This window comes from Podarcis erhardii, assembly GCF_964252035.2.
Source record: "Podarcis erhardii genome assembly, chromosome: 4".
Classification (NCBI taxonomy): Eukaryota; Metazoa; Chordata; class Lepidosauria; order Squamata; family Lacertidae; genus Podarcis; species Podarcis erhardii.
Window position 1 is genome coordinate 25284710 of NC_138508.1, and position 11515 is coordinate 25296224.

The 11515-nt window shown below is 42.7% G+C and overlaps 1 long non-coding RNA gene across 4 annotated transcripts; it reads right to left on the minus strand.

The window, feature by feature from the left end:
• Positions 1-882: 882 nt before the first annotated feature.
• Positions 883-11488, minus strand: LOC309341340. Of its 4 annotated transcripts, XR_014156232.1 has the most exons (4): positions 11203-11471; positions 7039-7206; positions 3511-3621; positions 883-3107 (listed from the first exon to the last, which is right to left on the minus strand). It is a non-coding gene; the product is annotated as an uncharacterized lncRNA (long non-coding RNA). The 4 variants fall into 4 exon arrangements; XR_014156233.1 differs by lacking the exon at positions 883-3107 and having other exon boundaries at positions 3377-3621; positions 11404-11488; XR_014156234.1 differs by lacking the exon at positions 883-3107 and having other exon boundaries at positions 3377-3621.
• Between the last annotated feature and the right edge of the window lie 27 nt (positions 11489-11515).

Here is an 11515-nt window from a genome sequence, read left to right on the forward strand (position 1 = left end):
TTTTTGGTGTCATTATCATACTATTGTTTGCTGCTTATAGTCTTCTGAAGCTCAAGGATTTGTATACCCATTCTGAACTTCCTTCCCACACCAGTCAGTTTTTAGCTTCTCTCAAGGATATTTACTTGCTTTGAAAAGCTCTGCAGCAGTCTTGGCTTTATTTTACATTTTTAGCCCTTTTCCTTTTCAGTCTCTGCTGTGTGTGCTATAATTTGATGCTGAGTGGGATCTTATGACTCATAAAATCCAGGTTGGAGAACACAGACCTGGAGTCTTCCAGTTGCCATTTATTCTGCCCGCTAGCGTGGGCAAAAGTTTTACAAAAACAAAACCACCAAAAGTAGCTGTGGCCCAAATGACAAGTATCAATCAACAGGGGGAAGCTGTAAACAGCCTTACTAGAAAAATTAACCAATAAACTGAAACTGACACGGGGACAAATAGAAGAAGACGCCTTCACCCCTATATGGCTCCCCTTTATCACACACACAGCCCAACAAGACAATGACAAAAATCTACCAACAGCATACAAATCAATATGGATAACCTGATCCAAAACACCCACCCACCCCACTCACACATGAAAACAAAGACCACCACATCCAATCACAAACAAACAACCACACCCCAGGCCAACCCCAACCTCACCACCAAAGGAACACGTGAACAGCAGAGAACCTGCACAAGCAACGCTGACACAAAACCCCACATATATTAAGTAAAATAGAAACATCACCACCTGACCCCACCCCCACTCATCTTTCCTCCCACTCCACCGCTTTCCCCCTATTCTTCCTAATGTCTCAACAAATGAAGCCGATTTGTAAAAAAAAAAAAAAAAAAGTTACATAGAAAAAGAATACAAGAGAGAGACATTGCCCATACCTTTGTAAATCAAGAACATCTTTAATAAAAATACATTTAAAAACACACACAGGGGGAAGCTGTTTTACTACAGCAGGGATGGAGAATGTGTGACCTTCCAGATGTTTTTGGACTACAAGTCATCATCCCTGACCATCAGTTAGGCTGGCTGGGGCTGATGGGAATCCAACAACTTAGAGGGTCATAGGTTGGCCACTCCTACCCAGTCAGATAATTTATCCATCCAGCACAGCACTGTTCATTCTGATTGCCAGAGGGTCTAAAGGGTCTCTGGCAGAGGCTTTTCATTACACCTTTTAAATTAAGATGCCAGGGATTGAACCTGGGAATTTCTGCATGGAAAGTGAATACCCTTCTACTTTGCTAAAACAAATAGATTGGTTTACAGCAGCAGCAGCTCTTCCTCTTGTGATTTTTCATGGGGTGGGTCAAACAGTTCCTGATTCTCCCCATTCTAGCTCTCTTCTTTTGTCAACATATTTAGAGGGACACAGGGGAGGTCCTCCCAAATCTACAGAGACATACTTGCCAGTTGTGTAGCATTTAGAGGACCCTAGAATGTTTGATGGGGTGGGTGGTATTTCTGCAACCTTGGGCAGAACTATACCGTGCAAAAAACAGAAGGCCCATGTCAAATTCCCTCCTGTATTACTGCAAGGTGGAATACAATTTGCGTCCTCATCACACTGAGCATTCTGCCAGTGGCACTCAGTGATGCAGGGCAGGTAGAAACACACTTAGTAATGACATCAGAACATCAAGTAAATTGAACCACACTTTACGGAGGAGGAAAACTGCCTTTTTCCAACAGCAACCCTGTTTTTCTTTCACTGTTTTGTTCCTATCCTTAGAATGAGACCTTCCGTTAAACGAGCACAACTATTTTTTTTACCTCCTCTGATAAATTCATCCCTTAAATCAGGGGTGGAGCGCCTCATTCCTCAACCCTGGGGCGATGGGGGAACAAAGCAGATGGAGCCATACACAAAAGTGTGTGGAACAATGAATGCAAATTTTATCTTTTAACTGGTGGGCAAATTTCTACACACCCCTCTATCCTCCCTTCAAGCAAGAGTCATTATCAGTGTTCAAGGATATTCCAGCCAAGCAAAAACACTCAAGGTGGGTGAGATGCAAGGTCAGCCAGCGAGTGGGCATGGCCTGGGAACAATGCCAAGGGCCAGGCAGAGAGGTCTGGGGGAAGACATCCCCCCTCCAGGCCTGAGGTTCCCCATCCCTGTCTTAAACCTTCAAAAACTATTTTTTCACTGCATTCAGCTTGCTTCTCCCTCTCTTGTTCATTTGGGTGGAAGGCCCAATTTTAACATACACGCTTATTGATGCTGTTGTGACCATTTATATCCTGAGTGCCTTAAGAAAGGCAGTAACAGCTCTCATATAGCTGTTCTGTTCTGCACGCGTAAGACTGGAACAAGCAAATAGGTTTTTATGTGCGTCACACAGTGGAAAGCGACAGCCTGTGTTTGCTCTCTAATTAAAACTCTTGAATGGCTTTATCTTGTAGAGTGTGAAAGGGAGAGGAAGGGAAGCACCACAACATCCCTGTCTTGAATCCCTGCCTTAAAAGCAGCTCAATAAAGATTTTATAGAAAATCTGTTGCTAGACTATAAAAAATATAGAGAGTAGGTAGAGATGTGAAAGTCCAGAATAAGCTAGGATAATGAGGGGAGGCAGGTCCCCCTCCAATTTTTAAGGAAACAAAAAACAAAAAAAACCCCACCCTGCCTGGGCTTTCACACCCCTCACCTAGTAAAAATGAAGGTCAAAGCACATGGCTGTCTCTCAGTTATAGGCCAAGTATTTCTGTGCTGTTCCCAGTTGCCCAGTGCTTGGAGGGAAGGGGGAACTGAAGAAAGAAAAATCCCCTCCCTCCCCATTCTTTACCAAACGGAGAAGAAATAAGGTTTGAAAATGAAGGTTAAAATAAGTTAAAGTATGGGTGTGATCTTGTCATGCAACATGAAGCTATTTACTACGCAAACATTTGCTCACCTGCTTTTCATCAAGAAGGGTAGGCTACATGGGAGCGATGCTGTTTGACCTGGTAGCAGGTAAGTGAGGTAAGTGAGATAAACAGAGCAAGGGAATTCATGCTCGGATCCAACACAAATGCAACCCTCTAGAAAACATCACTGGCTTTAGCACTGTGTCCCAGATCCTGTACAGAAGTAGCATAGACCTTGCTACAGAGGTTTGCAATCTATTCCAGGAAAGATAAATCAGGCAATAACAGGGATTACAGGTTGGTGAGTGAGCCGGTGGGTGATTTGTAGATATTTTTCAGCACAGTAACTTATTATTTTTTTTATTTACTGGTTTTAAGCAAAATCATAAGACCTGAAAAACTAGGAGGAAAAGTTATCTCATAGTAGTGGTAACACTTTTTCCTTTAAAATGGCTGTGTGCCCTTGAGACCCAGTTATCACACAGTTGGGGCTGTATTTTTGGGAAACGGGAGCCACTCAGGGATTTCAGCTCAGCATCAGTTTATTATCTATGCTCTGGCAAGGCAGGGCATTCTGGCCAGAGCAGCAGCCCTTGTGTAACAGAAAGGCACTCCAAGCAAGGCACATCTGCATACAGAAAACAAAGCTTTGTTTTACCTTTGTCTGACTCATGGTTACTGATTGACCCAGGTGAGTGTGGTTGTTCCAAGATGAGATGGCACAAGATATTATTGTGCCTGAAGGGGAAAATCCAAGTGGCTGCCTTTCCTAGAGGTAAAAAGAAGTTAATAATTATAATAAATATGGCAATTTATGTTTTTTAACGGTACCGCCAAAATCTGCCACCTGCAACATGTTCAAATGTGTTTGTTACTTCTGTAGAAGTAAGTGAGAAGGAATTGAATTGCAGGGGGTGAATTGAATAAGCGTGTTCAAGGAAGTGCCAAAGGTAGCATGGCAAATTGAGATGATTTGATGGTTTCCTGCTGGCAAGGGTCATTTTCAGAGCAGATAGTGATTCTGAGTAGTTTAAACCAAATTGGAGAAGGGTCCTTGGTTATAAAAGGAACGAGGGTGGCACTGTGGGTTAAACCACAGAGCCTAGGACTTGCCGATCAGAAGGTCGGTGGTTCGAATCCCCGCCATGGGGTGAGCTCCCGTTGCTTGGTCCCTGCTCCTGCCAACCTAGCAGTTCGAAAGCACATCAAAGTGCAAGTAGATAAATAGGTACCGCTCTGGTGGGAAGGTAAACGGCGTTTCCGTGCGTTGCTCTGGTTCGCCAGAAGCGGCTTAGTCATGCTGGCCACATGATCTGGAAACTGTACGCCGGCTCCCTTGGCCAATAAAGCGAGATGAGCGCCGCAACCCCAGAGTCGGCCACGACTGGACCTAATTGTCAGGGGTCCCTTTACCTTTACCTTGGTTATAGCATTTACAAGGTAGGCAGAAGGCCTCCTAAACTGGAGTACGGAGTTAAAAATGGAACCTGACAGATGTACCTACCAGGGGTAGGGAACTGTTTGGAGACAGTGGGCGACCTTCCCTTCTGGACAACCTTCTGTGGGGGTCGAGGGGGGCACATGGGTGGGGCCAGAGACACCTAATGTAAATTTCATCTTTATACAATAGGTTGGTTTTGCAAACACTCAGATGCCTCTGTCTAGCCTCCATTCAGGCAAGAAGCATAATTCAGAGTTCAATAACAAAGGTGGGCAAAAAAAAACTCAAGGAGGTTGAAAAATAGTGCCAGTGAGAGGTGTGACTTGGTTTTGAGAGGTCACATTTCAACCCCTTGGCTTGTGGTTTTGCGGCACTGGCCTAGAGGATAACACAGGGAACTGGCTCTAAGAAAAGCATCACAAGTTAGTAGAGAAACACTGCTAGAGATAAAGAGAACCCCAGAAATAGTGCTCAGTTTAGTATCATACCACACAGTATCTAAGTAAGGAAGATGCAGCTTGTCTGTTAATGGTACACTTCCAGCTCCTCTGCCGTCTATTTCAGTAGCTCATGATGCATTTCCAAGTGAAAGGCTGTTACAGTACTGTGTTTCTTTTGCTGTGTGTGTTTTTATTCATGTTCGCTTCACCACTGTTGTCTTTCACTGGCAAGCAAAAATCCATAGCAGAAACTGTACAGGGAAGCAAAATGTCACAGTCCGTCTGCAGCAGAAACTCTCTTGCACTTGGAGGGGGAGGGGTGTGCCTTCGTGAGACAGGATGCAGGCAGAATGACCTCCATTCCTGAAGAGGGTGGTCCTGAAAGGTCAGGGCTCTACTTGACAGAGTGGTAATGTGAAAGGAAGCTAGCTCAAAGCACAGTTTCATAACTCTTGGTCTTGGAATGAATTCAGTCAGCTCCCAAGCATTAGTCACTCACTGATTTCTATGAAAACATTAAGGTTTGTTACAAAAACCCTCCAGCCAAATATTTACAACAGAATAATTATTTTCCTCCTGGGTTTCAGGAAAAATGGAAGCATGACTTTCAATGACTATTTTACAGGAATTAATATATGCACACATAGTCAGTGAATCTTATTACTGTGTTCTTCCTTTCCCCACGGAAATGTCCCCATAAGGCAAGGAACTCCCACAATTCTTCTATGTTCTATGCCACGTGCGCCTCTTGTGATGAAATAAAACCACAGCTGTGGAAAGACGATATATATTTTTCAGTGGAAGGATTTCATGACTGCATCCTTATTCTCCCATGCAGAAGTACGTGAAAGCATTAGACCAGGGGTTCCCAAATTGTGGTCCACAAGGTTCATTCAGGTGGTCCAGGGCACACTTGTGGATTTGTGGTTGAAAACAGGCGACGACACATCCCTCATTCTATAGTCGTACTCCTTTTTCTTTTTTAATGGTATCTGTATGGCTTCTTTTATTTCTTATACTGTATTGTAATTTGAATTCTATTTCTTTACAAAATACAGTATAGAAAAAAATAAAAATAAAAGCATCAACAAATAGAGTTTAAAATCATACAGCATATAGCACAGGGTATCACAATCACTGCAGTGGGCAGAAATACACTAAGTGGTCTGCCAAGACCTTCAGCATTTTTCAATAGGACTGGGGTGTATGTGGGAGTTTGCAAACTACTGCAATAGACAGATTTCTAAGCTCAAAGCTATTGCTGGTGCCAGAGTTTAGCTTGGTTTGTTAGTTGTGGGGGCCCTCCTGACAGGAGCCAGAACTGCCACCTTAGTTCTCTTTTTAATTAATTATCAAAATTTACATACTGTTGATTGTAATAAAGCCTCAAACTGGTTTACAATAAATATTAAAATTATCAGTAAAAACTATTGAGAACAATTAAAATTAACAGTTAAAAATATTAAAATGTTTCTGTGTGGATCAATAAATTGAGCTCTGAGTGATTTATATGGAAGCTTAAGAGTAGAGTTGCTTCATTCAGGCTGCATTGCTAGGCACATTTACCTGGGCGTATGCCTCACTGAACACAGTGGGTCTTGTTTATGGGTAAACATACATAAGAAAGCATTGCTGTCAGTGACTTAAGGCATTTGCTGGCAGAAAGACAAGCATTAAAATAACAGTAAATACTTTAACCTCACACAGCAGCAGCCCTTCTGGTTGATTACAAGTCCATTTTGGCTGTCTAAAATAAAGCAGGTCACCCAGTTAACTCAGAATGACCAGAAGACCTCACTGTGATGGCAGCAAGAAATAAAAAGCTTGACACTGGTGGGGCACTGCCCCATATGCCCTAATGAACAAGCCTCCATGGATCAAACAGATTTAGGGCTGATTCTGTCCCACCCCTGGAATGCCCAGTTTCAGGGCTTAACACTAGTTAATGCCAGCAGTAGATCTATGCCCAAAGGATTTCACACAAGCACAGTGGGGGTCTCCATGGTGGACAAAGAGCTCTGGCAAAGCTTTTCTCCTCTACCCCTTCCCAACCTATACAGGAAAGAATTACTGTGTTATTCTATTCTAGAATTTTATAATTCCTCATTTAAATACATCCAATGCTGCTGAATTCCACAAGGCAGCCCCAGATACAACACATTACCAGAGTATAGACAACAGAAGTTAGGCTACCCCTGGCCAGATAGGGGCGTAGTGGGCCACTTATGCAAGGCACTCCAGCCACCGAGGCCACTTGACCGTCAAAGGACAGCAATGAATCCACAAGTACCCCCAAGCTACATACCTGCTCCTTCCTGTGGGAGTGCAACCTCATCAAGAGCAGGTCACATCCCATCCATTCTAGTCCTTGACCACCCACAAAGAGTGCTTCGGTCTTCTCCTGTCTGAGCTTCAGTTTGTTGGCTCTCATCCAGTCCATTACCAAGGAAAGACAAATGGTCCACTGCTACACCTGCAGATGTAAAGGAGATGCAGAGCTTTTATCATATCCTTTTTCAAAATGGGGGGAAATGAAACAGTACATGGAGCGACACCAAATCTATAAAAATATGCCTCGGATCCCAACTAGTCCTCTGTGTGCTCCCATTCAAGGATGGAATTTGGATCAAGCAGAGGCAACAGATTCTTTTGGCCAATCTCTTCTCCCCACCCACTACCTTTCATGCTTCTCTGGAGGGTCCCCAAACCTTCCAGAGCAGATTTTCAAGGAGCAAAGGAGCTGGGGGGAAACCAGCAGAACATGCAATCCCTCCTTTCTGGAACAAAAAACACAGGATCATAAGAAGCTGCCTTATACTGAATCAGCCTATTTGTCCCTCAAACTCAGCACTGCTTGCAGTGACTGGCAGCATCTCTCCAGGGTTTGAGTCTCTTCCATCTTTACCTGCAGATTGAATCTGCCCACAAGGCAGATCTTCTACCACTGTGCAATATCTTTTTCTTTCAACAGGAATGTCTCATTAGCAGAAGTCCAGGCATGGGATGTTCCCACCACCAGAGCCTTACTAGCAGTTTTGTTTTCAAAACCTTTTAAAATCACCTGAGGTATAGAATTTGCTCCCCCTCCCCCCCCCCGTCACCAAACACTGAGCTGGCATTTTCAATGAGCTGTACAACGCAACCCAATGAGCTCTTTCTGAGTTAGTCATGTGCAGTTTTCAGATCCCATCAGTGTTTATAGGAAGTAGGTATTTTAGCTCCGTTGTGCTTTATTTCTTGCTCATTTACTCAGTTTCTTGTTGCATTACTGATTGTTCACCAAGACAGGGGCTACTACAGTCCCTCTGCTGGTCTTGACTGCCCAAACAATTTAGAACCACTTCATAATTTACCCTTATATATATATAAATAAAACACACTAAGTGTACACTTAAAAATGATGCGCGTATATATATATATATATATATATATATATATATAATATATATAGGTACTCTCACCTGGAATTGGCTCAGCTGGAATTGACTCCAGTTTTGCCTCTTAGTAATGACCGCACAATTGCACTCATTTCACACGCTAGCAAGGTTAGGCTTAAAATTCTACAAGGAAGGCTCATGCAGTATGTGGACCGAGAACTCCCAGAAGTGCAAGCTGGATTTCGAAGGGGCAGAGGAACCAGAGACCAAACTGCAAACATCCGCTGGATTATGGAGAAAGCTAGAGAGTTTCAGAAAGACATCTACTTCTGCTTCATTGACTATGCAAAAGCCTTTGACTGTGTCGACCACAGCAAACTATGGCAAGTTCTTAAAGAAATGGGAGTGCCTGATCACCTCATCTGTCTCCTGAGAAATCTCTATGTGGGACAAGAAGCTACAGTTAGAACTGGATATGGAACAACTGGTTGGTTCAAAATTGGGAAAGGAGTACAGCAAGGCTGTATATTGTCTCCCTGCTTATTTAACTTATATGCAGAATTCATCATGCGAAAGGCTGGGCTGGATGAATCCCTAGCCGGAATTAAGATTGCCGGAAGAAATATCAACAACCTCAGACATGCAGATGACACAACCTTGATGGCAGAAAGTGAGGAGGAATTAAAGAACCTTTTAATGAGGGTGAAAGAGGAGAGCACAAAATATGGTTGAAGCTCAACATCAAAAAAACGAAGATCATTGCCACTGGTCCAATCATCTCCTGGCAAATACAAGGGGAAGAAATGGAGGCAGTGAGAGATTTTACTTTCTTGGGCTCCATGATCACTGCAGATGGTGACAGCAGTCACGAAATTAAAAGACACCTGCTTCTTGGGATAAAAGCAATAACAAACCTAGACAGCATGTTAAAAAGTAGAGACATCACCTTGCCAACAAAGGTCTGTATAGTTAAAGCTATGGTTTTCCCAGTAGTGATGTATGAAAGTGAGAGCTGGACCATAAAGAAGGCTGATCGCCGAAGAATTGAAGCTAGCAGCATGAGATTGACCAAACTGCGGAGGCAGTGGAAGACAGGAGTGCCTGGCGTGCTCTGGTCCATGGGGTCACGAAGAGTCGGACACGACTAAATGACTAAACAACAACAACAATGGGCAAAATAATGCCTTTAAGCAGAATCATAATGGGCAACACATTCAAAATGTGAACTTGATTTTCAGCTCTCACTTCTTCTCCCATTTCTGCAATGCAAAAAAGCTCTAGGAGCTTACCTTTTTGCTCTTCACTCACCTGACCACTAGTTCAATAGTAAATTTGCAACATATTTTGAGCAAGAACATTTATTTACTACATTAACTGCTTCCTTGTCATTTGTTAAGCCTTCTACACAGATCCATACATGTATCTTTTTTTCTCCTGTTCTCTTCTCCCCAATCACTTTTGTGCTCTCAGCTTACAATATTTCGAAGGAAGTTGATCAAACTGAGCATTCTTGTAAACTTGAACTTGGTTGCCAAGAATGTAAGTGATTCATGCCGTATGAGGAATTGATTTCCTGTGTCCCTACTCCACCCCCCTCTTTTAAAACACAAATTTATTATTATAAACAATCAACCCCCTCTTTTTTTTAATTCTGAACAAAGCACATCCCTAATTGCACGACAAACAGATTCCTAAAATACTTCCGAAGAGCTATTATTAGAGGAAAGAAATATTGTCACTAAAGGCCTCAGCATTAATGAGATATATATTACAAGAATGTTGCGAAAGAACAAACTGGGGTCTCTTGATTACATTTCTCAGGGAGGGTTACCTGACAGAAGAAAGAGAAGAAAGAGAACTGACCTACATAAAAAAACCTATTTAGTCTTTTAAGGTGCCACAGAGCTTCAGAGAAAAGGATTGGGGGAAATGGCAGGCAGAGCCATAGAAGTCCCAACAGCTTTTGCCACGGCAATATGGAGACTTCTACTACCTTCCAAGAAGATGAAGAACACTTTTCAGGTGTAAACACGTTACACACACTCTCTCTCTCTTCAATTAGGAAAGAAACAGCAATAAAATAGGTTGTTTAATGCAGTGCCTTCTGAGTCTGCAACTTCCTTATACAGCTAAGCATGGAAATATACTTGAGTGCCCTCTAGCTTATCCACAAAAGTACTCCAGATCACCAACAATTGCTACTATCAAGTAAAAGAAAATTCTCTGTAAAATGATTTGCATAGACAATGCCTCAAGGTTACCTTGCAGCTCCTGTGAAACTTAGCTAACGATGTCAAATTGAAAAATTCCCTCCACTAGCACCCTAAAGAAGTGTGCATGCACACGAAAGCTCATACCAAGAACTAACTTAGTTGGTCTTTAGGGTGCTACTGGAGGGAATTTTTTTATTTTGTTTTGACTATGGCAGACCAACACGGCTACCTATCTGTAAATGTCAAATTGAATTGCTCATAAAAGATGTACAGCTGAATTTCTGACTGCCAGTTAGCCATTTAAGGACACAGGCCCACTATCCAATAACAAAAGGTGCATACCCAGGTCTTTTATAAGTTTTATTGTTGAAAAGTATGTCACACAAAACTAAAGTCATCGCACCCATGCTGTTCAATATAAAGTTTGTTTCCCCCATACTGGAAACTCAAGGCAGACTTAGAGTCTGCATATTCTCCTGTATTTTTTCTTTTAGTAAATATTTTATTGAGATTCTATTATGCAAAAAGAAAACAAGTCCCAGAGATCGTTGTGCTTGCTGAATTGTGATACTTGGGAGTTGCTTTCTTCCTACATGTGTATATATATATATATTTATTGGAACAGTTTTACCAGCAGTAAAAATTATTACTACTTGTAAATGCAAGGGGTTAGGGAGATACTGTGAGGGCACTGAAGTGCGATCAAAGCTGGTATTTTGACGCATGGAACTTTATATGCTCATAGGCCGACACTATCCCAAGACCGACGCTCTATAAACCACTGCGGCTTACAAATCATGTACTTGACACTCCAGATGCGTGTTTTTAGGACCCACTTCACTTCGGTAATTTTAAGTCGTTTTAAACTGTTTTTCATACCACGTTTTAACTGTTGTAACTTGCCCTGGGACGTTGGGGTGAAGGCTGGGTAACAAAGAGTAATTGTAATGACGATGATATATATTGGGCGTGTGTACTCTTTGCAGTGCATATAAAATGAAAGCTTTCAGTTACTAAATGTTTTAGGCGTATAATGCGCGTCCGAATGACAAAGGGGGGATTGAACGTGGGAACCTGCACCTCCAGACACGCGTCCCCGCCAAGCCCGCATTTCCCGCGGCCGAACACCTCACCAACAGCCCCCAGCCTCTCTTTCCAGTTCCCCCAACCGCAACTCTTGCCCCGCCCCCAG